This window comes from Lontra canadensis, unplaced genomic scaffold (assembly GCF_010015895.1).
Source record: "Lontra canadensis isolate GAN:19392208 unplaced genomic scaffold, GSC_riverotter_1.0 scaffold34, whole genome shotgun sequence".
NCBI classification, from domain to species: Eukaryota; Metazoa; Chordata; class Mammalia; order Carnivora; family Mustelidae; genus Lontra; species Lontra canadensis.
Window position 1 is genome coordinate 4,001,698 of NW_022631028.1, and position 26,804 is coordinate 4,028,501.

Genomic DNA, 26,804 nt, shown 5'->3' on the forward strand with positions numbered 1-26,804 from the left:
ATCTAGCCTGCCACCAGTTTTTGTAAATAAAGTTTTATTGGGATACAACCACACTCAATGGGTTGCAACTTGTCTATGGCTGCTTCTGAGTTACAATGGCGGACTTGAGTGGTTGGCACAGAGAACCCAGGGCCCACAAAGCTTGAAATATTTACCATCTGGCCCTTTACAGAGGAGTTTACAGACCTTTGTCTGAGAGGGAAAGAGCAAGTGAGAAGCCAGGAAGCTATAAGCAAGACTGATGTCCAAACTCATATAAATAAATACTAAACAAAAGTTGCAGAGAAGTAAGAAGGGAGTTAGGTGGTTTGGAACAGGTCAGAGTGGGTCAAGCCACGCCTGAACAGGACTTTATTCAGCCTCTGATATGTATGGGCACTTCACAGGGAGCTGACGCGGTGCCTTTTCTCCCTGGGGAGAAGCACTCCACTTCCTAAGTGTTTGTGTTTCCAAATGTGAAACCCGGAGGTGGTTCTCTAAACCGCCCTGTTGAGCTGCTCCAGTCCGGAGCGTCTCGCCGTCTGACTCACACATCCATCAGAGCTGCTCCGCGCAGCCTTCAGACCGGCCGTAAAAACTCTCAGCCACAGACCTCCTTCATTTTCAAACAAGAGCTGAAGAATGACCACAACAGAAACCTGTTTATACAAATAGGATTTTCTTAGTACCATACCGTGGACATCAGACAAGTCTTCATCACTAACTCTAAGAGAGGATTTCTGCTGAACCCTAAGGCAGAATTATCTGCTTATCCCTCTAAGCCAAAAATAAGGAAAAAAACAAACAAACCAAAATTATTAGAGATAATAATTATCAAATACTCTTACTTAAGATATTGCGGGAAGTACTTTATGGACATTATTTCCGTTGATCTTCACCATGATACTGTGAAAGGGCTACTATTACTATATTATCTCCCCTTTGTTGATGAGGAAGGTAAGGCCCAGCACAGGGCTTCCCAAACTTGGAAAGCTTGTTAAAACACAGATTCCTGGTCCCTGCCCCTAGAACTTCCCATTCAGCCACAGGGTGGGGCCCAAGTTTCTATGTTTCTACCGAGTTCCTGGTGGAGCTGACTGTGGGCCTGGGCCACAACCTAAGTATAATGGCTGAGCATTTAGGTGAGCAACCTAGACTCATGGCCACTGCGGCAGGGTCACTTCTCAAACCCGGGTTTGTGTGTGTGACTCTGTCCATTCTTTTAATCATTGTTGGTAATCTGCTTCCCATGAACTGGAAAAAGAATGAGTGAACAGTATTCAAACACACACTCTAGAAATCTTGTCAAAAATTCAATGGATATAATTTCCCAAATGACCCAAATCCTTCTCAGTTGGGGAGTAGGCATTTTTAGCCATCTTGGGAAGGGACATTTGGACACTACAGAGTCACAAGGCCCTATAAGTAAACTAATTGGCCCATTACTTTGGCCTTGCATAGTAGATCCCTCAAAATGACCAATTCTAAGAAGTCTTACCCAAATAACCACACCCCCATGTCTTTTTATGTACTTTTAGGACCTAAGGAAGAGATGATTGCCATGCATGATCTTGCTTCAACAGTTTCAGCTCTATACATCATACCTTCTCTTCCCATCTAGAACGGAAATTGTTCAAAGGTTAAACAATTGAACATTAAACATTAAACATTAAAAATGTTTTTAATTGTTCTAATATCTTAATGTTTTGTTGTACCTGAGTATACAATATTCAAGGTTCTACAGTGTGTAGAATATCTGAATAGCTTGGCATAGTGTTAAGAATATGGGCTTCGTTGTCCAAATTTGCGTCCATGTACAACATTACTGTCTGCTATGTGACTTTGCTCCTTATTAATAAAATGGAGATCAAAATACCCCCATGAGGTTGCTGTGAGTATTAAATGTACTCAGCCATGCATATAAAGAGGCCTAACAATGCTAATTATAGATTATTACATATATAACCATAACCATAACCATATAATAACATTTATATATAATATCATACAATTACATATTAATATTAACCAATACATCAATAGTATGAATTATATCACTACTATGTTAATTATGTAGTATAGCCATTAATTATGAACTATGCTATAAAATTAACATATTATTAATTATATAGTTATATAAGATATTGCTATATAATTATATGTAATTATGTAGTTATAGATTATCACTTAAGCTCTAGAGAAGCTTAGTTAATAACACTAACATTTAGTGTTATTAGTGTTCCTCTAATGTTTTAGAGGAAGAAACACACAGGAGCCCTGGATGAATTAGTCAACATATGTCAGGTCCTGGCAAAAATGCAGTAACCAAGTTTCCATGCTCATAATAGCCCTATCCCCTTTGCTCAGATTATGTGCCTTCTGGAATAGTCTCTTCTCTCTTTGCCTATGCAGGCTTCAAGTCCTTCCTCTGCTGTAAGACCTTCCCAGACCATGGCCATACTCTCGTTTCCCCGTCACACTACCTTGTAGATTCACTGCACAGATTAGTTTACACCCTTTCCTATCTTTTTTCCTAACTTTTCCTATCTTCCTATCTTTTTTTCTGTGAGTATCCTTCTCCAAAAGATCCTCTCTTTAACTCTCTGTTAAAATTTTTATTTTCTCTAACTTATGTGCTCATTTATTGGCTTATCCACTAGAAGAAACTGTCTGGGGAACAGAGACTGTCTTCCTCTTCACGGCTGAGATCCCAGCATCTACCACACAGCCACAAAGACCTCAGCCTGTGGAAAGAAGGGATTAACCTTTTTGAGCTTCGATGTGCCAAACAAACCCAGAAAGAGGGAGCAGCGTTCCCATGTCACCTGCATGCTGGGTGGGGGATGGGCATGTGCTCCTTGCATAACCCCCACCGCTGGACCCCGGAGATGTGTCACGGGATCAGCAAGAGCCACCCCTCAGATCTGTGGGCCCTGCACACTTCCCCTTCTGTATCCCCTGGTCCTCTGCAGGGAATGGGTTCCTTCCCCTAGACTCCCTGCAAGGTCTCCACTCTGCCTGAACCCCTTGCTTTCAACCGCCGCAGGGTCCCATTATTATAGAATATACTTTCCTCGGGGACGATCATTCCTGTCTGACTTGTTCTGTACTGGCCACATAACTTGATAAATACTTGAAGGTGGGTGTGGCAAAACAGAATGAATTGAAGTGTGTTCTTTGAGAAGAAGCAGGATCTCCATGGTGAAGCAAAACACGGTTAAGTTCCTGCCGAATAATCACCAGTCCTATGTGAAAAATAACAGCGCGTTCAAAACAGTGCAAGGGGATTGCTTACTTAGGCTCTAAGCAGGTTAGAGAGAAAAATGAGGAGGCTGTTCTATTCCATGCCCAGAGCAACAACACAACACAACACAACAGATCTTACAAAGGGGCTGTAACCCTAAACTCACCTCTTCTTTAACAAAGTTATAGTGTTTTGACATTGGGCTAGATTAAAATGTCACGTGGGTTTAGCAGCGGAACTTTGGATATCCTAAAGATGGGCATTAGGGACATACTCTAGAAAGCACAGGGAATTTTCAAGCTCTCCTTAGACAAGGTTTTGTATTTTAATCCTAACATGGCTCTACATCCAGAGAATTTTCGGCTAACTTGAAATACTGATACGGATCCATAGACTAGAATAGCCAGGGCCAATGACTATGTGAACGTGGGAGAAAATCACCACTAGCCCCTGGATCGATGTGGCTCGGATTCACTGCGATCAGTGCTGACCCATCTTCACTTCGTTACTAATAGCCACAGGAGACAAAAGTCCCACTTCACGTGACAACTGATAAATAGGGCACTTCTCAAACTGCAATGTGCCACTGATAACCTAGGGATACTATTCGGATGTAGATTCTGACTCAGTAGGCGGAGACAAGCGCAAGTCTGTTAATATCCCACGTGATGCTGATTCTTCTGGTCCAAGAAGCTCACTTTTGGGAGCAAGCAGATAGAAGATGGTGGACTCGTTAACAGATGGCTGCCGATGCCAGCCAGCCCGGGTGCCCCCAGATGCCTATTACGCACAGTCCTAAAGGCATGGAAACAAGATCCTTCCAGAAATGAAGACTTTACAACAAGCAGTCTATCCATCGTGTCTTATCGAGATGTCAGATTTACTAGCCCGAAGTACGCACTTTCCTTTTCAAATCTGCAAAGCAATACCTTCCAAGAAGTTGCTAGTTAAAAGGATGGAAAAAAAAAAAAAAAAAAAGGATGGGATCCCAGGAAGCCATGGGCTCTAGAACTAGACAACTCAGGTCTGACTCGCAGCTCTGCCACTCACAGCTGCGACTCTGGGCAACTTGCCTTCTCTTCCTATGCCTCAGTTTCCAGAGTTGGAAAGGAGGGATAATAATACTCACAGGTTTGTTGTAAGGACTAAAGGAAGGACACAGGTACAGCACTTCATTCCTGCAGGGCACATACTGGTCAATAAATAGTAGTTTCTATTTCTTCATGAGAAAATCAGCCCGTCAAGGGTGAAGGAGTACTTGCTTAGGGAACACTATGGAGGGGCTCGCAGGACACAGAGGGTGAGGGAGAGAGAAAGAGCAGGCAGAGGAGGGTGAGAAACTACAATTACAGTTCTCAAGTAAATTCTGAAATATACCTGGAGAGGCAAGCACATGCACATGTGGAATGATTTAATATTTTCACAGTAATACGCCAAGATGCATCACAAGTAGAGTCATACAGAAGGCAGAAGTCATTTGGAGAAAGCAAATGTTTAAAATGATATTACTGAAGATGGGAAAACTGAAGGGGTCCCTAGACAAAGTCAGGACTGTATAAACTTAAAAAAAAATTAGTCTCATTCTTTAGCAGGATATTGACAAGAGCTGCTGTCATATGGAAACGATTTTTTTTTCTTTTTTAGAAACACCTGGCAGGACTAATTTGGGGGATTAATTTCTTTTTTCACACAGATTCAACACACAACAAACTACAAGGTGTGTCTGAGAGGCAAGCCTGGTCAGAGATTAGATCGCCAACTATAAATTACCGTAATTCTCCTATTATTTCCGAATAAGGTTTGAATAGGACTTTTGGGTCACAAGCCACCATTTGCAAAGAACCCAAAGACATTTTCATAAAGTTCACAGTAGCCTGAAGACTTTTTGATACCTTCCCTCATAAAGGAAACCCTTCAAAAATACCGTAATAAAATCTTGTGACTTTCATAAAATTCCTTTATTAGCTTATTTAAAATTTTTTTAATTAAAAATTTTCTCCATTTGCTTATTTTGTGATGATTTTCCTGGTTCCACAGACCAGCCTGCATCCATGACACCATGAGACAGACTCGTGGCTTCTGAGAATATGGAAATAGGAGCGTTCAGGGAATGAGCACGGTAGACACGATTGTTCAGGACACTGTGCCTGAGCCCGTAGATATGCACAATCCGTCTTCCCTGAGAACAGAACATGGGAGAAATCCACTATGGCTACTTCTTGATCTGATTCCATCTGCTAGATGGGACTACGCATAGCTGTTTTTTCAGACTAGTGGTTTAGAGTCATTGCTTTAGTCTTATTAAGGAAAAGGTTAAATGTTCTAAAAATAAAGCAGTGTTTTCACTACCTCATCTTCTTCTTATTATTTAAGGTCTTCTCTTCAGTTTTTATCTTCTCCTTTATCGGGCAACCGCCATGGCGTTGCCCCGATATTCTGCAGGCACTGCTAACTTAGGTATGTTCTCCCGGAACATACTGACGAAGACTCCATTGGGTGGTGAACTGGCACAGACATGGTCCCTCCCCTCAGAGCTGAGTTTTAAAAGGGCAGACTCAAAGATAGATCATTTCAAACCAATATGGTAGCTACCAAGTCAGAGTTATCCCCAAGGTGTGATGGGAGGCATCCAGGGGGGAGCCTGCTTTTAGAAGGATGAGGTTTAGTGGTAGAGACTGTGTCAGAACTTAGTCCTGAATTGCACATAGGTTTATAGCTCTTCCTCTATGAGCTTTAGTTTCCTCATTTGTGCAGTGGTGATAGTAATAATCACCTACATTTAAGTCAATGTGGGGATAGAAAAGTTAACATATGCACACAATCACTTTGACCAATGTCCAGCACATACAATTTGTATAATGGGCCAAGTTGTACACTGAGTGGTGGAGCTCAGGTTTGAGCGACATGGTGAGAGTCTTGTGTCTGTGCTCTGAATCACAGCTCTATCCTGCAATGGCGGGGAGAGATGAGGAAGGGTGTGCGGGTAGAGGGAAGTGTGTAGCAAAAGTGTGGATGGCTGAAATGGTACAGAGAGTGAAGGAGACACAGAGTCCTGACCTACTAGAGCATAAGGTTCCAGGCAGAGGGTGTCAGGGGATGAGGCTGGAGCTTCCCTGAGCCCAGGCACAGAAGACCCATTCCCATGATAAGGAGCTTGATTTGCCTCATCTGAGCAATGGGTTTCAAGCTGAGGGCGCAGGAGGTGTGTGTAGGGAGACAGGCAGATCTCGTTTTGAGACTTCATTCTTGCAGTGAGTGGTAATAAGGATGAGGCCGTGGGCAGAGAAGCTGAAAGTAGCGTGTTAGAGACTAAAAAGCAGCCAACTACCCGGCCGGGAGCCGCGGAAGTGACGTGGAGAGCAGGGGCAAGCTTTGAGAAACATGGAGGCTGACTGGCAGGGCTTGGAGCTGCCTCGGCAGTCTTGGAGGTGGGCCCTGACTTCACGCTCTTGTGCAGCTTCTCTTGCCCTGTGCCAAAGGCAGGTCACGGCGACCAACAGCAGACTGTGGAAACGGTGGTAGGCCCCTCTCAAGATGAGCTTGCCAAACACTGTGCCTTGCGTTTGGGCTCTTCCTCTTGGATCCCTCGCTGTTGGGACAACTAGTGGAGAGGCCCATGTGGCAGGGGATTTAAGCCTCCAGCCAACAGCTGGTGAGGACCTGAGGGAGGCCCGCCAGCAGCAGGAGTGAGCTGGGAAGCGGATCCTCCCGTTCCAACTGAGCCCTGAAGGGCCCGTATCCTCGGGGGACAGCTTGAGGGCTGCCTCCCATAGAGTCTCTCTGCCAGGTCACAATTGCATGCCCGGACATCAGAACTTGTGGGAGACGATAAATGGTTGTTTTCTGATGCTGCTTAAATTTGGGGGTAATTCGTGATGCAGCAACAGCTAATACAGTAACTTAAGGAATGGCAGGAAGTGGAAGATGAGTGCCATGGCATCCAGGCATGGGTGGCCTTTTTGTTAGTAACGGAACCAGCCCCGGGGCCAATCTGAACCCACAGTCTCCCTCCTCAGAAGGGCTCTCCAACCCCGTTATGGCCTAGGCTCATAACTGGTACCACCAGTGCCTCTAACAGAAGTGGTATCCTATCAAGGTCTATTGTGACTATTTCCAAATGGTTTCCACTTCCTATCTTCCACCACTCCAACCACACTTCGTTTCCTCATGACATTTCACCACCTCTTAGCCGTAAGATCGCAAAAGTTCCTTAACATAATCTCCTTGCCCTTAGTTCCTCCACGGTTAAAAGTTAATCTTCCTAAAATACCATCTACCACTATCTTTTCACATGAAGTCCAAGCTCCCACAGCTTGTGTCCAAACCTCCCCATTCCTTCCTAATTCATCAGCTCGCCTCCTTCCCCTTACCTCCCGGGCATCTCATCTCATTCCCTTTGCAATGACTTTGTTCTGACAGTTTCTGCCTCCTGCAAAGCTCTCTGCTTTTGGTCAGGATTTCGGGGCTCTGTCATAGCCCACTGTGTCACTTACCTCTTTCCTGAAACCTTTTTTGTGTCTAATAACTGAATATGACTTGGCTTTCCTTTGAGGTCCTCACAGGATTTTTATATCTTTTTGGTGGTACTTGGATGACTTGTGTGTGAGTGCTCTTGCATTTTCTCTTCCTGGACCTCAAACTTTTCCAGGCTGGGGCTATGCCCTACTCATCTTTGCCTGGCACAGGGAAGATTGCCCAGTAAATGTTTGACGAGCGAATGGATTTGCTCTCCTGGCCAAGCCTCCCTAAACTGCTCAAAGGACCATGATCTGCTATGTGATTTCTTATTCTCCCTATGGCCAACATTTTACCATTCAGCTACATAAACAAACTACATGAATAAAATAATCAAATGACTACAACTCACTGTATTTGTATCAAACTCAGTGCGACAGTGACAGTGATGTGTCAAATAGAAATATAAAAGCAGTTTAATACTTAGTGGTCTGGAAAAATCAAATCTGTTGCTGCACACGAGTAAACAAGTTTTCAGTGACCCAAACCTACAATTTTCAGACTGCTTCCTATGTTCCTGACGTACGTGGAAGCTGTGGAGGGCTCATAGTGCTGTATTTAATTCACACAAGAAATCTAAGGTCCTGGAACCATTATCATCTCCATTTTACAGAGACAGGATATGCGGCGTCACCAAGCGGAGTGTCCTGCCTAAGGCTGCACCTGCAGAGAGGGCTAGCAGGACTTGAACTAGGATCTGTGCTCTTCAGTGCTTCTTCACACTCCCATTGCTGTGGGGTGGCCTTGGTTTTGTTAGAGTTTTCTTGGGGGAGGGTTAGGTGCTCGTGATGGATGTTTCCATAGCATTTGCCCCAAACAAAGACAAGGCTTCATGCAAGAAGATGTGGGTTTGTATCTTCTCATGCCTGCTAGGTGTGCAAGAGAACGCTTCCCAGCAGGTGTGGCATGACATCTGTGCATGTCCACCCTGATGTGCGTTTCCCAACACAAACTCTCTCCTTTTTATTTCTGTCTCTTACACAACCTTTCTCAAAGAGCACCCTGCTATATTATCACAAGCCTAGTGCAAACACACCTAGAAAGACCCAGTGTTGGGATACTTGAAGTCATTCCATTTTCCTGTTGGTTAAGGGGACAAAATGTCGATGTGGTGGAGAACACATGTGTGAGCAGGGTTCTGGCCCCTGTCTGTAGCCACAGCAAGTTGTTTAATCCAGTATGGCTTCCAGGGTTTGTAACCTTCCTAAGGGAATTTGTAACCTCCCCAACGATGCCTTTTTCATCACTCTACTTTCTAGCACAGTGTCTGGCAGAGAGCTCTGAAACTTGAACTGAACCTCAGAGTTCTGGTCCAGTGCTGTCCCTCAGAACATTCTGCAGAGATGGGATGTTCCGTATTTGTGCTCTCATAGGTGGCTCCTGGACACTTGAAAGTTGGCTACTGTGACTAAGCAACCGATTTTTACATTTTATTTAATTTAAATTAATTTCAATTTAAGTAGCCACATATGGCTGGTGGCTATGTATTAGACAGCACATTTCTGGGTTGCAAAATCAGGAAAATAATTTGCAATCTGTTTATCTTAGAGAGTCGTGGTGAGGAATAAATGAAGCGATAGAAATAAAAGACAGCATCATGGGATGAAGTCAGATGGCTTGTCTGAAACCCCAGCGTCATCCCCTGTCATCTCTGTGACCTGTAGTATGTTGACTTAGCGTCCCTGAGCCTCAGTTTCTTCATCTGAAGAATGGGTTTCATAATAACTCTCTCTCACAGAGTGGTCCGCTGGATTAAGATGATAGATAAAAACTCCTTAGCATGTCACTTGGCAGGTAGTAAACCCTCGACAAATAGTAACTTTTTTTTTTTTAATTGAGAGTGTTCTGAAAAGCACAGATAGAATTACTAGTAGGTAGAGACATGGTCCATGATCTCTCCCCTGAGCTGTGTGTTCTCTGGAGAGGACATGGCTCTGTTAGCCTCTTTCGCTTTGACAGCCCTCTTTTGTGGTCATATATTACATCTGAGGCTCCAGATGCATCTCCGAAACATTTCTCAGCTCTTGGAACTGGCTGGCTTTTCTGGGGTGAGCAGCACACCGTCCCTGCCTTACAGTGAGGCTTCTCCGGAGGTCTGCTCCCTAGGTCTCTTGTGCCTGCCTCCTGACGCTGGTTACTTTTCCTTGGAGACTTCGAGGTGAAGATGGGCTTTGTCTGGACAAGCTGAGGCCCGTCTGGCTGCCATAGCAGCAAACATCCTTGATTGTTTCTCTCAGTGCTGGCTGCTAATCCCCTTTTCTGTTTATCCCTGCAGGAGCCTTGGCTGTAGGTGTGTACCACCCGGCTTTGAAAGAGAAAAAGCAGACCTTCCCCTGATGTCATTGCCACGGCACAGTGTTTGCGGTGTTATTGATATGGCCCCACGATGGCACGAGCTCCCTGTTGTCAGGGACAGCCCGCTGGCTCTCGTTACTGAAGCTGCCAGCAACAGTTTACAGTTTCCTGCCAGCCACTAGCCTGGGGAAGTTCAAGTCACTGGAAAGAAGCGCCTTCCCACAACACCCCCCCCCCCCCCCCCCCCCCTAGCCTGATGCTGGAGCAAATGAACTATTTCGCAGTGCCTGGGAATACATCCCTGCTCTCTTTGGTCTATGGTCCCAACATCCCCCTGTGACCATGTTGCAGATCTGTCCGGCTGGAGGGACCCAGAGGAAGAGAGGGGACTGGCTCACAGACTTTGAATACTTTTTTAGCAAACAGTTGCTGAGGGCCAGGAACTGGGAAGTGCTGATGGGTACAGAGAGAGAATTGGAAGCCAATCCCATGGATCTTATTTATTGACTTGTTTTTTTATTGTCTGCCCCTGCCAACAGAAGGTAAGCACTGCGGGGGCAGGAATTTTGTCTAATATGTTCATGAGTGTATCCCCCAATCATGGCTCATTGAGACTCCTTAATAAATATGTGTTGAGTGAAGGAGTGAAGGGTTCTTTCCTGATTATTGAATCTTTTACACAAAACATGTATCCTGAAGGCCCTTTACTACAAATCTGCCAGTGAAAGAACTAGAAATATTGATGTGGGAAACCCATTAATTCATTGATTCAATGATGCTTGATAACTCCCTTCCTTCCTACCTTCCCTTGCCTCTCCCCTTTCTTCTTTTCTTTGCTCTGTCTTCCCCCTCTCCCTTCTTCCTTCTGGTCCTTCACTTGCTTGCTTTTTCATTCATCTAATATTCACTGAACCCATGAGCAGCAAGGCACTCGGGAGTGTCCACTGATAAGACACAGTCTTAAAAACACTTGTCTTTGCTCATCCAGTGTGTTTGAAAGAAACAGGGGCCTCTCTACTGTGTGTAGGATGAAGGTTTATTGGTGCTTGAAGAATCTGTTGAAAGATGGGATTGAAACTAGAGATACAAGTTGAACGAGGCAGTTTACAGCAATGTCCTGAAAATCACCCAAGGGGGGAAAAAATGTAAGAAGGGAAGATATCATCTTACTGTGATATTTTTATGGCAGGGATATTTCCTGGACTAAGTCACAGATTCAGAATACAAAACACAAATCCATTCTATTGAAAAGCCAAACTAAATGCTTCTTGAACATGAAGAATACGATGTCGGTAAGTAATAGATAAGGATTTGGGGAGCCCAGGGTACCCAACATAGAGTAGATTGGTCTGAAGAAGGGTTAGCAAATGTTATGGCCCACAGACCAAGAGTGGCTCACTATCTGCTTTTATAAATAAGTTTCATTAGAAGGCAGTGATGAATTTCGTGTTTTCACAAATCGCCTCTATTCGTGTTCATACTGCAACAGCAGAGTTGAGTCGTTGTGACAGAGACCATATGGCCTGCAGAGCCAAAACCACCTATGATCTGGCTTGACAGAAAAAATCTGCTGACCCCTGGTCTACAGGAAAGATGTTCTGATGCCAAATGAGATCCTTTAAAAAAAGAAAACACTCCTCACATTCAGTTTGGTACATTTATGTTTATACACCTGCTTTCCCTATCAGTGAAAGGCAGCCAACTGTTCATATCATTACATCATCAGCCCCCAATATGTTATTGTTCCCTGTAACTCTTTCTGCAATATGGTCACTAAGTTAATGATCTGAGATAATTTTCCGCAAACGAAATTGTTGAACGATCAAAGTATTTTCACTCTAGGCTTCCTATTGCATTGCCCTTTTGCTCACTCATGCCAGAGCTGGATAAAACCCTCATATCACCTCATGTTTATCCTGAGGCTTGACTTGGCATACAGCAGCCTGATAACTGACGATTTCTTCACCTGTGCTTGCTTTGTGCTTACTGGTCTCAAAGTGCCCATAAACTTGACTAAACTTGTCCCTTCTATGTCTTCTCATTTTGTATGTGGATTGTTTATGATTCTGAGTTATGTAATTCTTGGTTTCCCAATAAAGAAATCAGCAGGTGGTATGCTTCTTTGTTTTGAAAGTTACCTCCCTGCATAAAAATTTGGACCCAGGTGTCTCCCACTGAGTTCATCAGACCCCAGCGTCCAGACCTCCTAGGCCTTCCTTTTAAACCAGACCTAATCTTTGAGAATTGAAAATAAATATTTCCCAAGAAGGGCTGAAGCTTTTGGCCATTCTCTCTTCTCTTAACACAATGCAGAAACTGAAAAATGAGAACTTCCTTCACTGTTTTGGTGATAAAGCCTTGTGAGAAAGAGAATCATTTAAACAGATATTTCCAGGTACACATTTAATATGAACTTCACAATCCAACTGAGTTCTCTTCACTCTTCTACAAATGAGGAACTGACACTCAGTTCCAGGAACTTACCCAAAGGCACATGGCTTTCGAGATGCAAACGCGAGAATGAAATCCATGTTCTTTCCACTCTGCTGTTCTTCTGCCCAGTGAAAGCATGAGAATGAGGACTAAAGGGTTGTCTGGGATCAATACCTAGAGAAAGGGTTGATGTTCTTTAGTCAGAAGTTAAGAGAATCCTACTAGAAATGCAAGTTGGCCTATGCAACTTTGACCAATGTACAATGAGTGATTATTTTTGTTGTTACTTCAAATGGAAATGGTAAGCATTTGGAAGGTGTTGGTGGAAAAGGAGGAAAGAATAAATTAAACTTGATTTTCATTGGAGAACCACTGTAAAGCAAGAAGACAAATCTAGATGACCAGGGAGGTGTGGTCAAAGTCGGCTTTAAGAACACAAATATTGGAGCACCTGGGTGGCTCAGTCGGTTAAGCGTCTGCTTTTGGTTCAGGTCATGATCCCAGGGTTCTTGGATCAAGTCCTGCATCAGGCTCCCTGCACAGCATGACTTAAATATTCTTTAAGTCATGGAGAGTTTGGTAAAGTGTAATGGATCTCACTAAAAAGTCAGTGGTAATTGGTCTATGATATAGTCTCTTCTGTCCATTGGCCCCCTTGTGCTTCCCCCTTTTTTCTCCTGCTTTCTTCTCTCCTTCATTAACAGATTTGTTGAGTGATAACCACAAACCGGGCTTTAAGTGAAATCTTGGGGATACAAGAACAATCTGACATTTATCTTGCTCTCTAGACTCTGGTGAGCTTTCATGTTGAACCCATTCTCTCCATTTCCCCACTTTTGGGGATGCAGAGTTAGGGGAGCACTGCTGAAATACAACCCAAGGTGTTTCGAGGGTCTGAAACATCATGGCATACACCAAGAAATTTACCTTTACGACGTGAAGTTTTGTTCTAGGAATCACCTACCCGGACATTTTTTTGTGTCTCTTCACTGCTTTCTTGTTTATCCAGTCCCTAGAACCAAAACTCCAAGCTGACATTCTTTTGAGCCATGGGAGTGTGGGCAAAGGGAGAGGTGGGGAGTAGCTGGTTTATTTCAGCTTCCCAAGCAACCCAAAGGCAGGGAGAAAATGTACAAATAAAATGATGCTATAGTGGGTTAAATCCACACTCTCCATTCTATGATTCATCCTCATTTCAAGATCCCCAAAAGATTGGTAAGTCGATAGGAGATGATACCATAAACATCCTAGTTCCCTTTAATAACTCAGAATAGTTCATCAATCTATTTTTAAAAAACCCTTTAAATACTTTTACTGCTTTGAAAAGTTGCACATGTCCATAGAATGTACAACACCAAGAGTGAACTCAATGTAAACTATGAACTTTGGGTGATAATCTTGCGTCACTGTAGGTTCATTGACTATAACAAATGTATTTCTCTGGAGCAGGATGTCCCCAGCGGGGGAAACTAAGCATGCATGTGTATGTGTGTGTGGGGGGAAGTGGGGGGGGGGTGGGAGTAAGTGCTATATAGGAACCCTCAGCTTAATTTGCTGTGGACCTCAAACTGCTCTAAAAAATAAAGTTTATTTAAAAAATCATACACATTCATAGGCTCATTGGAAAAACCTTTCGAAACCATAGAAAAGCATGAAGCGGAAGCTAAAAATCACCCAGCATCCTTCTTCAATGTGAGATGAGTAGGGTTGATGATTTGGTGACTACCCTTCAGTGCATTTCTCTGACCATATCTATAGGTGTACAAATTTCCATAGCAAATAGGGTTGGATGTGTGTGTGTATGTGTGTACTCATGTTTGATTCAATGTGTTTTCATGTCACTATTCATGTACATAATTTTTAATAACTACATGGTATTACAGATATGAATATGCCCTAGTTTACCCAGCCAGTTGCTTATTTGATGATCACTTAGGATTTTTTTTCTCATATAAATAATGCAGCAGTGAGCTTTAACCTCTTATAGTATTCTTTGAATCTGTGTATCTTTCCAGCCCATACCACATCTTGGGGGAGATATGAATTAGGCATACTTAATAGACACTGTATGAATTCATATACACAATGTGTACTTCTAGGCAGGGAAACTTGAATAATCCTAGGCCCCACATTTCTATTAGAGAAATGGGGGAGCAGGTATGATTGTGAGGTCACATATGTAACGCCTGTAGCTCAGACCATTAAGCTGAGGTAAATAATAGCTGCTAACAGGATTTTTGTTGCTTCTTTTGTTTTGGTCCATGTCTCTTTGCTGAGAAAGATCTCAGTATGAAGCAGGGTGGCCTGGACCACAGATGATGCAAAGAGAATCACATTTCCTTTCTTTGAAAGTGTCTGGCTCTGGCTGTAAATAGTGGTGAGTTTTAGAAACAAAGGGTCAACTCTAGAATGTAGTTCACTCCACCATCCTCTTGAGGCACACAGTGAAATGGCTATAATACAACAACACGTAGACCACGGAGCCAGCAGCCACCATGTTAATGGGCAGATGGATCTTCTTGTTTGTTGGACTTCCATAAATATTACTGCCTGTCAGAGTCTGAGGGCCATGATTCTGTCTTAGAAGGCCAACACCAGTCTTTTTTTTAAATTAACATATAATGTATTATTTGTTTCAGGGATACAGGTCTGTGAATCATCAGTCTTACATAATTCACAGCACTCCCAATAGCACATAACCTCCCCAATGTCCATCACCTAGCCACCTCATCCCTTCTACCCCCCTTCCCTCCAGCAACCCTCAGTTTGTTTCCTGAGATTAAGAATCTCTTATAGTTCGTCTCCCTCCTTGGTCCCATCTTGTCTCATGACACCCTGCCCTGCCACTCAAATTACTCATATCAGTGAGATCATATGATAATTGTCTTTCTCTGCTTGACTAATTTTGCTTCGTATAATACCCTCTAGTTCCAGCCACATCATTGCAAATGGCAAGATTTCATTTTTTGATGGCTGCATAGTATTCCACTGTATATATACCACATCTTCTTTATTCATTCATCTGTTGATGGACATCTAGGTTCTTTCCATAGTTTGGGTTTTGTGGACATTGCTGCTATAAACATTGGGGTGCACGTGCCCCTTCAGATCACTACATTTCTATCTTTGGGGTAAATATCCAATAGTGCAATTGCTGGGTCATAGGATAACTCTATTTTCAACTTTTTGAGGAACCTCCATATTGTTTTCCAGAGTGGTTGCACCAGCTTGGATTCCCACACAGTGTAGGAAGGTTCCCCTTTCTCCACATCTTAAAATCTATAAAGAACTTACCAAACTCACCACCCAAAGGACAAATAATCCAATCAAGAAATGGGCCGAAGACATTAACAGACATTTCTGCAAAGAAGACATCCAAATGCCCAACAGCCACATGAAAAAGTGCTCAACATCACTCAGCATCAGGGAAATACAAACCAAAACCTCAATGAAATACCACGTCGCATCAGTCAGAATGGCTAAAATTAACCATCAGGTCAGCAACAATCTTTAGTGAAAGCCTCTCGTACTACCTGCTTTATCTTCTCCAGTTATGACACAGTTGTAAAAAATAGAAAACCAGACCAAACACCAAACAAACAAACAGTAAACAAAACCAAACCTGAAACAAAATACCTAACACCCAACCGCTTCTGCCCAAATCTGCCATACTTTCTGTGAGACCACATGAGGCTCCTGTTTATGCTATGATTTTGAACACTGACTTTAGGAAAACAAACAAACAAAAAACCCCCAAAAAACCATTCTTGCTTTTGGTCCAGGCTCTGATTTGTTGTTCTGTTCTCTGTCCCGAAGCGAGATGGTGGTAATGAGGTTAGTTTAGGGCTGTAAGAAGCAAGAAACATGTGCCAATATTCAGTGACCTAAGATCAGTTAAAGCAGGAAAAAAAAAATGAAGAGAGAGAAATTGAGAGTGCATCTGTGTCTGCCCTTGTGTCTGTGATGGAATTCATTTAAAAAATTTTTAAAGTAATCATGTTTTATTAGCACTAGAGAAAACAGTAGGTAACATTAAATTTGATAGTAGGATTAGACATAATGGCAACAAAGCTTTGCCCTGTTGCCTCTTTGGACCCTATTCAGTAACTAGTCTCATCAGCCATGGCTTCTCCTACATGAAGTCTGTATCACCTCCATCATGAACAGAGTGACACTTTCTGAATCGAAATCTTGTTTTATCTCAAAGAAATTTAACTAGAAGTAATAATTATGGCTACTATTTATTGAGCACCTACTGAGCACCTTACAGGAAACCACTAATATTTATTAAAAGCTTACTATGTGCCAGGCATTACTGTAATTGCTGAAGATACTGTGATAAGCGAGGTACCCTGAGTCCCTGCTTAAAACTTCCATTCTAGTAAGAGGAGACAACTGACAAGTTCATAAACGGTCAATGCTATGCAGAAAATTAAAATATAGTAATAGGGAATGATTGGGTTTTCAAGCAAAGCCTCTCTGATGGGGGCATTTTGAACACGGAACTAATGAAAAGAAGATCTATCTCATTGGGGGTAAGAGGCAGAATTTAATCCTTAGGATAATCTGGTCAACCCTATTTCAAAGAGGAAAATGAAGATCAGAGAGGCTAGGTAAGTTCTCCACAGTAGGGTTGGTATTCAAATACTGTTCCCATGTCCACTAAGTCCCACCATCTTGGGAATAATGATGATGTCGTCTGGTCACAAATGTCTCTTGAGACAAGAGATAAGAGATTTCAATGAATGTGGCTGCCACACGGTGGTAGGGAACTAGAGAAGGCAGGTGCTTGGGGACATGGAATCTCAGAGTTTACTATTGCAGGTGTAACCAGCCTGAGGGAAATATATTTGCAAAGAGAAAGTAAACTGACCTTCTGGTGAGCTTGAGAAGGGCTTGTCCTGTTGTAGAACAGGGGATGGCTGGAGTCCACGCAGGGCTAAGCCAGCACCCAAGTGGCCAGTGTTTGAACTTAGGGCTCTGTGGTTTTGGCACCTTCCATTTGCATCATTGGACATAACTATTTTGGGCTCCTGACCCTCACATTTAACATTAATCTCTTTAAGAGGAATGATCCTTAAGGAGATTCACTGCCTTTTAGAGAGTTTCATGACCTGTTTTCTTTAGCTCATTAGCTTACTGTCCCAAAGAAGAAGATATGAGAGGAAAAAAATCCCATTAGGTTCAAAGTTTCACATATTTCCACCATCTCTATCTTTCTTGGGGGGAGGGGTGCTCTCTTTCTACTTTCTGCAAGCCTGGGACCAGGGATTTATGATAAACGTAGACAACTCCTTAGAGCAGGGACCTGTTTCATTAGTTTCTGTATCATGCATATGTTTGTATAAACCTATTCAAGTTTGAGAATCTCTGGTGTAGGACAGTGACTCTCAACCTTGGAAATGTATTAGAGTCACCCAGTGAGATTTAAAAAATCTTGTCACACAGGCCACATCCCAGTCCCATCAAATTAGATTCTCTGGATAGTGAAACTCACACATCTGTCATTTTTAAAGCTCTTTGTGTGATTCTAATGTGCAGTCAGGATGGAGTTGTACTTTCTCCGGCATAACTTGACATAGGCTAAAATTCAAGATAGGGAAGCCAGCCCTGAATGCCATCTATAGAAATGCATAATTTCAAGTTCTCAAGAGCCATCCTTAAGCATTAGTCGTTTTCTGTCCTTTGATCAGAAAGACAACTTTATCAAACAAGGAGAACATATGCCTGCAGTTGTCTTTATAGACACAAGAATTCCTTGGGGAACTTGCTAAAACTAGCAGACTCCAGGGCCCTGCTAGGTAGTCCTTGATTCAGCAGGGCCAGGGAGAGGCCTGGGGAAACTGTATTTTTAACATGTACTTAGGTGATTCTGATGTAATTTGCCCTTTGTCCAACTTTGGACAAGAACTAGACGAGATTAGACTAGACTAGAACCTTTTAACTAGGAGTCATTCCCCCCCACCCTTTTTGGGCACATTTGGCAATGTCTGGAGACATTTTAGATGATCACAACTGATGTGTGTGTATGTGTGTGTGTGTGTGTGTGTGTGTGTGTGCTGTAGGGATTTAGCAAGTAGATGCTGTGGATTCTGCTCAGCATCTTACAAAGCAGAGGGCAGGACCTGCCACAAAGAGTTATCTGGTCCAAAATATCAATAATGCCGAGGCTGAGAAACCCTGCCTTACACTGACATCTCTTCTAAATCAAATTCCTTCTCTGCTGGCCTCAAAGAAAAGACATCACCCTCTTTAGAACGTTCATAGCTTTTTCCACATTAACACTCATCTTCATGTACGTGCTTCAGCTCCCTGACGGCAAGAAACTCATTTTAGGCCAGGATCCTTGCTTCATTCATTTTTAAGTCTGGACTCATTTCTCCTCTAGTATACAGTCCTCGTGCCGTGAATGTTCAGCCATTTCAAACACAGTTCATTTAAAATGCTCTTTGGGACTAACCACAAAATGGCTCTGTGACTGGTAACCATAACTAGTGTCTACAAGGGAGAAGGAAAACCCAGGGACCGAATTTTCAGTCTGGAAGTTTAACACAAACCCTCCAGGCTTTATCTAAGAAAATGGGTAATTATCTACCCTTCCTTCCTTCCTTCCTTCCTTCCTTCCTTCCTTCCTTCCTTCCTTCCTTCCTTCCTTCTTTCCTTCCTTATTTTAACATTCGCTAAGTATTACAGTTAATTCTGGACAAGCCTGGGGTGTCTAAGAGCGAGTCATCCATGTACCACCCAAGCAGCTCCATCATTACCAGAGGAACCTCATTGGCTGTGTCTACTCTAGAAACTGGCTACCAGTTGGTGTCTTTGAGCAAACTCACTGAGTCCCTAAGCAACCCTGAATTCCAGGAAATAAAAATTCAACAAATAGTTGTACACAGATGTCTGAGGACATTGAGCAAGGAAACAGTGCCCTCAATTCCTCTAAAAATAGCAGGTAATTACCTCTGAAGAACTTTTAAGAAGATGCACTTAATGGCATAGAGTACACCAGCGAAGGACTCCTTTGTTTGTTGATAGGCGCTGTCTCTATGTTGTCAGTAGACTCTGGCGTGTTGGAAACGCCATCAATATTTGGGTACTATGGAGTTATTATGCTACTGGGCTGACCATCGTCAAAAACAAGAAGCTACCCTTGGTGAGGCTGACCTGACCACAGTTTTTACTAAATTGATCATGTTAGTTTTCCCGACTTTGATTTTTGTTCCCATTTTAACACTTGGCATGAACACTGCGGTGAAATGCATTCACTACTTTTTCACTTTACGTGTTAGAACAATCTCTCAGCACCATCAGCTCTTTAAAGATATTCCATTTCCAGCAAGATTGTTGAATACAGAAATGAAATATATCCCAGGTTGGTTATGAGGATTAGCTAATTTAGCAATGTTCCCCCTCGGTTAATCTCCAGCAGAATACTTGGTTTGTTGTCTTTTTTGTGCTTTAATGTTCAGTCTTGGCAATCTGTGGTGAGAAACTTGGAATTATGAAAAGTATGAAAATGTGTTCCTTTCAGATAGTTGGCTGGGTTCTTCATCAGCACAGGTGTCAATATTTGTTTATAATCCAAACACAGCCAAGTAAACAGTCCCACTTTGCACCCCCTTTTCTTCCCATACAATGCTTTGAATATTTTCTTTGTGATGGTCAGTGACTTTGTTTAACTTTTAAAAAGGCTGAATGGCAAGGAAGGGCCTGGAGACTGGTAACTGTTTGTACAAGGCCCTGAAGTGACTGACGGCTGAACTAAGCTGGGCGTAGAGCCCTGACATTTTGTCAGCTCCCCGGAGGAGTCAGATGTGATGTCCACCACTCACCTGTCAAGGGCCGATAGAAAAACAACTCTGTCACACGTAGCCTTCGAGGCTACTCACATGACCTCTAACCCTGGGACCCCTTCCTGAGTTCTCCACGGGGTATCAAAATCCTTTCAAATATTTCCAGCTGGACATCTCCTTGAGCTGTAATGGCAGTTCAGTCTCTTGCCACCGGTAGTCATTGTTGAGGGAATTTTTCTCTTTTTTTTCTCCCCCTGGGCAAGGACAAAGTTTGGAATCTTGTTGGGACTGAGAGAGGGGGGCTGTGCCTATAGTCCAGTAAACATCCTACCAATGAAAGTTGTCTCTTCAGTCAGCACAGTGAGAAAATAATTCAGTCGACTGAGTCCATTCAGAGGGCTAATTAATGAATTCCCTGGAGGAGAACAAAATCATCTAAAAACTATGTCACTTGAGCTGTCCTAGGGTTCTAGAAGTCCCTGGGTCAATGACAGCGTTTCTCCAGATAAACTAAAATGGCTGTGACAGAGTATCTACAAACCAGCAGATCCACAACAGGCTAGTTGAAGCCAGAATATTTCCACTGCTTGTTCCAGAGATGATGGTTCCTTTTTCTCTGGTTTCCCAGATTGTCAGACTAAAGGGCCCAGGCATTTGCTGAGCATCTGGAAGCTCCGACTCCTAGTGCCTCTACAGAAATTTCCATCCAAACGAGCTAAAAATAACCAAATGAAAGGAAAGTCATGGACTATATCTTTCAACGGTATGAACATCATTTCCCTTATTTTATAGATGAAGACACTGGGATCCAGAGAAGGGAAGTGGCTTTGCCCCCAGTTGTAGAAAGGGTGAAGGACAAACTGTCAGGGAGGACTTGAATTTCCTTCATTTCTTTAAAACCGAGGGCTTAAAAGTCACTGCTGATTTCAAAGCTAAATTCAGACATTATTTTTTATTTATTTATTTATTTTTTTAAAAGATTGTATTTATTTATTTGACAGAGAGAGATCACAAGCAGGCAGAGAGGCAGGCAGAGAGAGAGGAGGAAGCAGGCTCCCTGCTGAGCAGAGAGCCCGATGCGGGGCTCGATCCCAGGACTCTGAGATCATGACCTGAGCCGAAGGCAGCGGCTTAACCCACTGAGCCACCCAGGCGCCCCTAAATTCAGACATTATTATATCCTACAGATACAACCTATTTTAGAGCCTGTGATTGCTTCGAAACAAACTAGGGGCTCAATAATTGTATGTCTGGGGAAAATCAACTGTGAAAGATTAATTCTCATGTCCTCCCCTGCCCCTCGCCCCACTGCCATGGTGCCATTCATGACAACATGTAATACGAATTCAGGTGCTTGAATTCGCTGAAGTCACAAATTCAATCTGATACCTGCAAGGTCCTATTTGTCTGACTGTCTGTTCTAGGACAACTCCCCGCACAGCTTTGTGGTTTGCCCACCTTCCTTAGCAAGACAGGTTAGCTCTTCCAGCCTCCCTGGTAGAGCCTAGTGTTATTTTTTAGGCATTTTGGGCATATTTCCTTTTAAGAGACCGTGCCCCGTCAGCCTGAAGTGGCTCAGCTTCCTTGGTGACCAAGGCCCTGGACAGATCAGCCCACTTCTCATTTCCTGGCCAAGGCATTGCATAAGCTGGGAAGTCGACTAAGCACTTTAACATCAGAGCCTTCTTATTCAAAGGCTTGAGTCTCATGATCCGGGAAACTGGTCATGGTGGTGGTAGTGGGGTAAGGCTCAGTCTCTGGAAGGAGCCATAGATATGTCCTGGGTCGAATAAAATTTCTATCTGTCGGCTTGTGAATATTCTTTCTGAGACCATTTAGATTATCTTGAGAAATGCTGTTAAGGTCTTAACTGCAAGGCATACTGTGCTATTTTGCAGTCCCACATACCAGCAACATCAGCATCACTTTGAACATCACACTGAAGAAAAATCTTCAGGTGATTCATGTGCACCTTGAAGTTTAAGAAGAGCCTTGGAGGTCGGAGAGATCCATATGGGTTATTCTTCAACTCGGACTCCCTTGCTCATGGCTAAGTAGGTAAGGTCTTTCCAACCCTGTTTTTTTCTTCTCCGCTGCTGCCAGGCTCATCCTTCCCTCTTCTTTCAGTTTCCTTCCCCTGCCTGTTCACCACTAAGACCCTTCTACTTAACTCTGTAAGATCCTCTTTGTTTGACATGAAATAGTGCTATATATTCTGATCTATTTTCTAGAAAACTCTCATGCCTTCATAGAAGTTCTTTTTTCAAGTAGAGGCCACTCACTCTTTCTTACTTTGTATAACTCAGGACAAAAAATAAGAGTCAAATTTTCCCTCCCTTCTCTTGGTTGCTTCCAAGGTCATATTCACTCTAGAACTGTTTCTTTGAGGATTTTTAAATACAGCATTTAAAATGGGCGCCTGGGTGGCTCAGTGGGTTAAGCCTCTGCCTTCGGCTCAGGTCGTGATCTAGGGTCTTGGGGTCGAGCCCTGCATTGGGCTCTCTGCTCAGCGGGGAGTCTGCTTCCCCCTCTCTCACTGCCTGCCTCTCTGCCTGCTTGTGATATCGGTCTGTCAAAACAAACAAATAAATAAACAAACAAACAAATAAATAAATAAATAAAATATAAAAAATATACAGCATAGAAAAGCTCGATAAACTTGTGTATATTAAAATTAAGAACTTAGGTTCAACAAAAGACAGCAGAAGCCAAAGGGAAGAACAGAATCTTTAAATGCATATACAATTCAGGATTGTATCCAGAATATGTAATGAAATCCTAAACATGAATACAAAAATCATCCAATTTAAAGAAAATGGGAAAAACATCTGAAGCAATCCACAGATCAGGAAGCATGCATATCATACCCAAAAATGAGAAGATGCTGAACTAGGCTGCTACTTAGGGAAACACATGACAAGACCTTAGTAAATATCACTTCACACCCAATTAAGAAGGTGGACAACATCGAGCAATGATATTGGGTATTGGAAACGTAGACTTCTGGATGGAGCATCCGTGTTGAGGACCACACTGGAGAGCAGTTGGTGTATCTAGTTAAGCAGAAGAGCTCTTACCCTGTGACCCGACAGTGTCATTGCTGGGCGAGTCCCGAACAACTGTTAGCCAGACACACAAGAACTATGTACAAAATGTTCACTGGAGCGATGTCTGAGATGACAAAAGTTGTAAACAACTTCACTGTTCACCAAGAAGAAGGCTACAGTGTACAGGCTTCCAGTGAAAAACTCTGTAGTGGTGATACATGAATGAAACAGAAGTAGGTATATGCGCGTGTGTTGATATTTATACTCATATATCTCAACTTGGATAAATTTCACCACGTAATGTTCATTTCATAAAAAGAAATTGTAGAAAAACAGAAGATCAACTATAACATTTATATAAATTTAAAAACATGGAAAACAAGGCTTTGTGCAAGGATATACACGTATGTAGTAAAAACAAAGCAATTCTTAGTGATGATAAGCATCATATTTAGGACAGACATCATTTTGGTGGAAGTAAGAAGGGGGATGGATCTATGAGGATTTACAGAGGGGCCTTCAATAGTGACAGTGCAGAGCTGTGTTTCCTAAGCTGAGCAATAGCTGCAAAGCTATTTATTATATTTTCTTTATATTGTATTGGAGTCTGAATATTGATTACTTTAAGACAAAAGAGCTTTTCTCTTTAAGACCTCGTAACTGAGGCAGAATGCCCTCTCATGCCGTAACTGATGAACTCTTACCATACCTAGCCTTCAGTTTTCCTCTCCATGCTTCCTATCATCACCTGCATGATTTCCGCAGCCCTTTTCTCAAACAGTCACTGACCCCGCATGTTCTCAAACAGTCACTGACCCCACCAGTCCTGGTCCTTCTATGCGCCAGCAAATTTGGACATCACTTGCCCTAAGGAACTCAACAGACTGCCTTTTGGATCTTGTCGCCTAGAACATGTCCACTCAACATCCCTCTGACTCTCTTCTCCTATTTCTTCCATGTTCTTGCCTAGCTAATGTGCACTTTGACCTCCTGGTGAGCTCAATTTCCTTGACCCAGTTTATTTTTCCAATCCTCTCCTGAGTTATTTTTTGTTTTCTTAACCACCCTGGACCCATAGCCAATATGTTAGCATTTTGATCACACCCATCTCCTAACTCTGATCAATCATTCTCTTGAATCCTGGCCTGGGATGCCAAAGAAAGCTCACAGAATCCACATAACAGTCCTGACTGGCATCATTACAAATCCACTTTCTCCAGAGCAACGAGGCTGCAGGCTCTGACACCATCTTTTCACTCACTCCTAGCTGAAATCATTCCCAGCCTTCAATATCAATAGGCCATGGCTCCTCTTGGTCTAGAATGGTGAGGTAATGGTGTCCTGCAGAACTAAGGTTCTGGGCTAGGGGTGGGGAGTGGAGGGGAGTGCTTCAGGAGGAACTCAAGAAGAGAACCCTTCTCAGGATGGTTCTGGGGTGTTGTTCTCCCTCCAGTCAAAGAAGATCCCCTTTAATCATTTTAAATATTGATCTTCCAAATAAGATTACAACATGGGCACCTGGGTGGCTCAGTCGGATAAGCGTCTGATTTTGGCTCAGGCCATGATCTTAGGGTCCTGGGATTGAGTCCCGTATCATGCTCCCTGTTCACGGGGGGGGGGGGGGGAGTCTGCTTCTCTCTCTTCTTGCTGCTCTCCCTGCTTGTGCACTCTCTCTCTCTCTGATGAATAAATAAATAAAATCTTAAACAAAAGCCAAATAAGATTACAACCAATCAATCAACCCATCAGTAAGGGTGTGGGGGGATGAGTTTCCGCTTTTAAAACCCTTTGGTGGCTTTCCACAGCATTTGATATAGAATACAACCCCTCAGCACGGAGTCTGTGGGACCCGCCATTGTCTCCTCTCTGATCTCATCTTGTGTTACTCCCCTCTGGTGAGAACGCTGTCCTCCACTGCCTTTCGGCTCCCACCTCTAGCTCCATGTGCTGTTCCGCATACCCATACCCGCTGACCCCCCTGCTTCCTTGTTCTATGTCTGACTCCTCATTTTCTAATATCTCCTTAAACGTCACCTTCCCTGGTCTTCCTCATTATTCTCCATCACACTATTTTACTCATCTCCTCCATGGCACTCCTGGCCATTCCCTTTGTCAAATGTTCTGTTTGTTTCTTCATTTAGTATCTGTTTCTTCCACCCCAGATTATAATTCTCTTGAGGGGAGGCATCGTGTTTATTTTGTTGAACATTCAGCGGCAGAGCAAAAGGGTGGCTTCAGCCCTTCCTGAGGTCCCCGGGGTAGGACCTTCACCCCACCCACCCCAAATCAAGAAGTCACTAGAGAGGAAGCCAAACCCCTGCTGTACATACGTAGCTCCACGGAAAGTACCACAGCCCTTCCCCCACCCCCTCCCCTCCTTTCCAGCCAGATACTGCCCCTGGACCTTCGGAAATACTTTTTTTTATAATGAATCAATAAATCTTTGTAAGTTTGAGAAGCAGCAGCCTTGGGAATAAAGTTCAGCTCCCCTAGATCAATATGAGCAAGAAAAGTAGTTGGAGGTCAGTCTTCCCTCCCCTCTTAACCATCCACTACCTCCCCTCCTAGTCTGTTCCAGGACAAAGGACAATAAGACATGACAAAGAAACAACCCTTCTTTCTGATATGTGCGCTCTATGGAGTCTTTTGATATGATCCTAGATGCTTGCAGAGGTATGTGGCAAAAGAGTTCACTGATTTCGGAACAAGTTGGTTAATTACTTCAGTGTTTCCAGACATAACTCCAGCAGTCTCAGTCCATCTTGAAATAAGCGGTGAGACTTTCTGAAGGTTGGAATGGCTGCGGTTTAGGTGGTATCACATAATTTTACTATTGCACTACAGGACAGAGAACAGTAGCTATTACTTCAAACATAGGAGGCAGATTAGATATGATCAGTCGTTAAGAAAGCCAAACCCCAAACAGAAAAACCTCAGTTATACCCTGTGTGTACCTGGGTTGTCATGGCCACACCTTCCCTTGGCAAGTACGTCCAAGTACATTTTCTCCCTAGGCTGCCTTTCCTCTTGCCTGCTGTGATTGTCCTGGAGGCTTATAATGAAACATGGTGAGATAGCAAACATGTGGTTTGTGTGGGTGTATTTGTTTTTCTGTGCAAACAAGATTGGTCCTTTAGAAGAAATACACAAGCAGGAGTTGGCTTCAGGCAAAAAACAGGGTAAGCAATGGGGAGGGTGGGTGTAGGGTGCTCAGGCTTCTGAGCAGGACATCTGACTTAGCACAGGGATTGAAACTGAAATGGAAGGGGGGGGGCGGAGGTTATTAGAGTAGGGTGGGTGCATATGATGATTTTGTAGCTACTTTTTAGAGGGAATAAAAATCATGAACCAGGTACTATGTTCTTTATTTCGGATTGCTTATTGAAGCCTTTCAGAAACATTATGAAATGGGTGCTCGTTATCTCCAGTTTACATGTGAAGATAGAGAGGCTCACAGAGGATAAGTCATTTGTATAAGGTGATACAGTTAGTGCCAGAGCC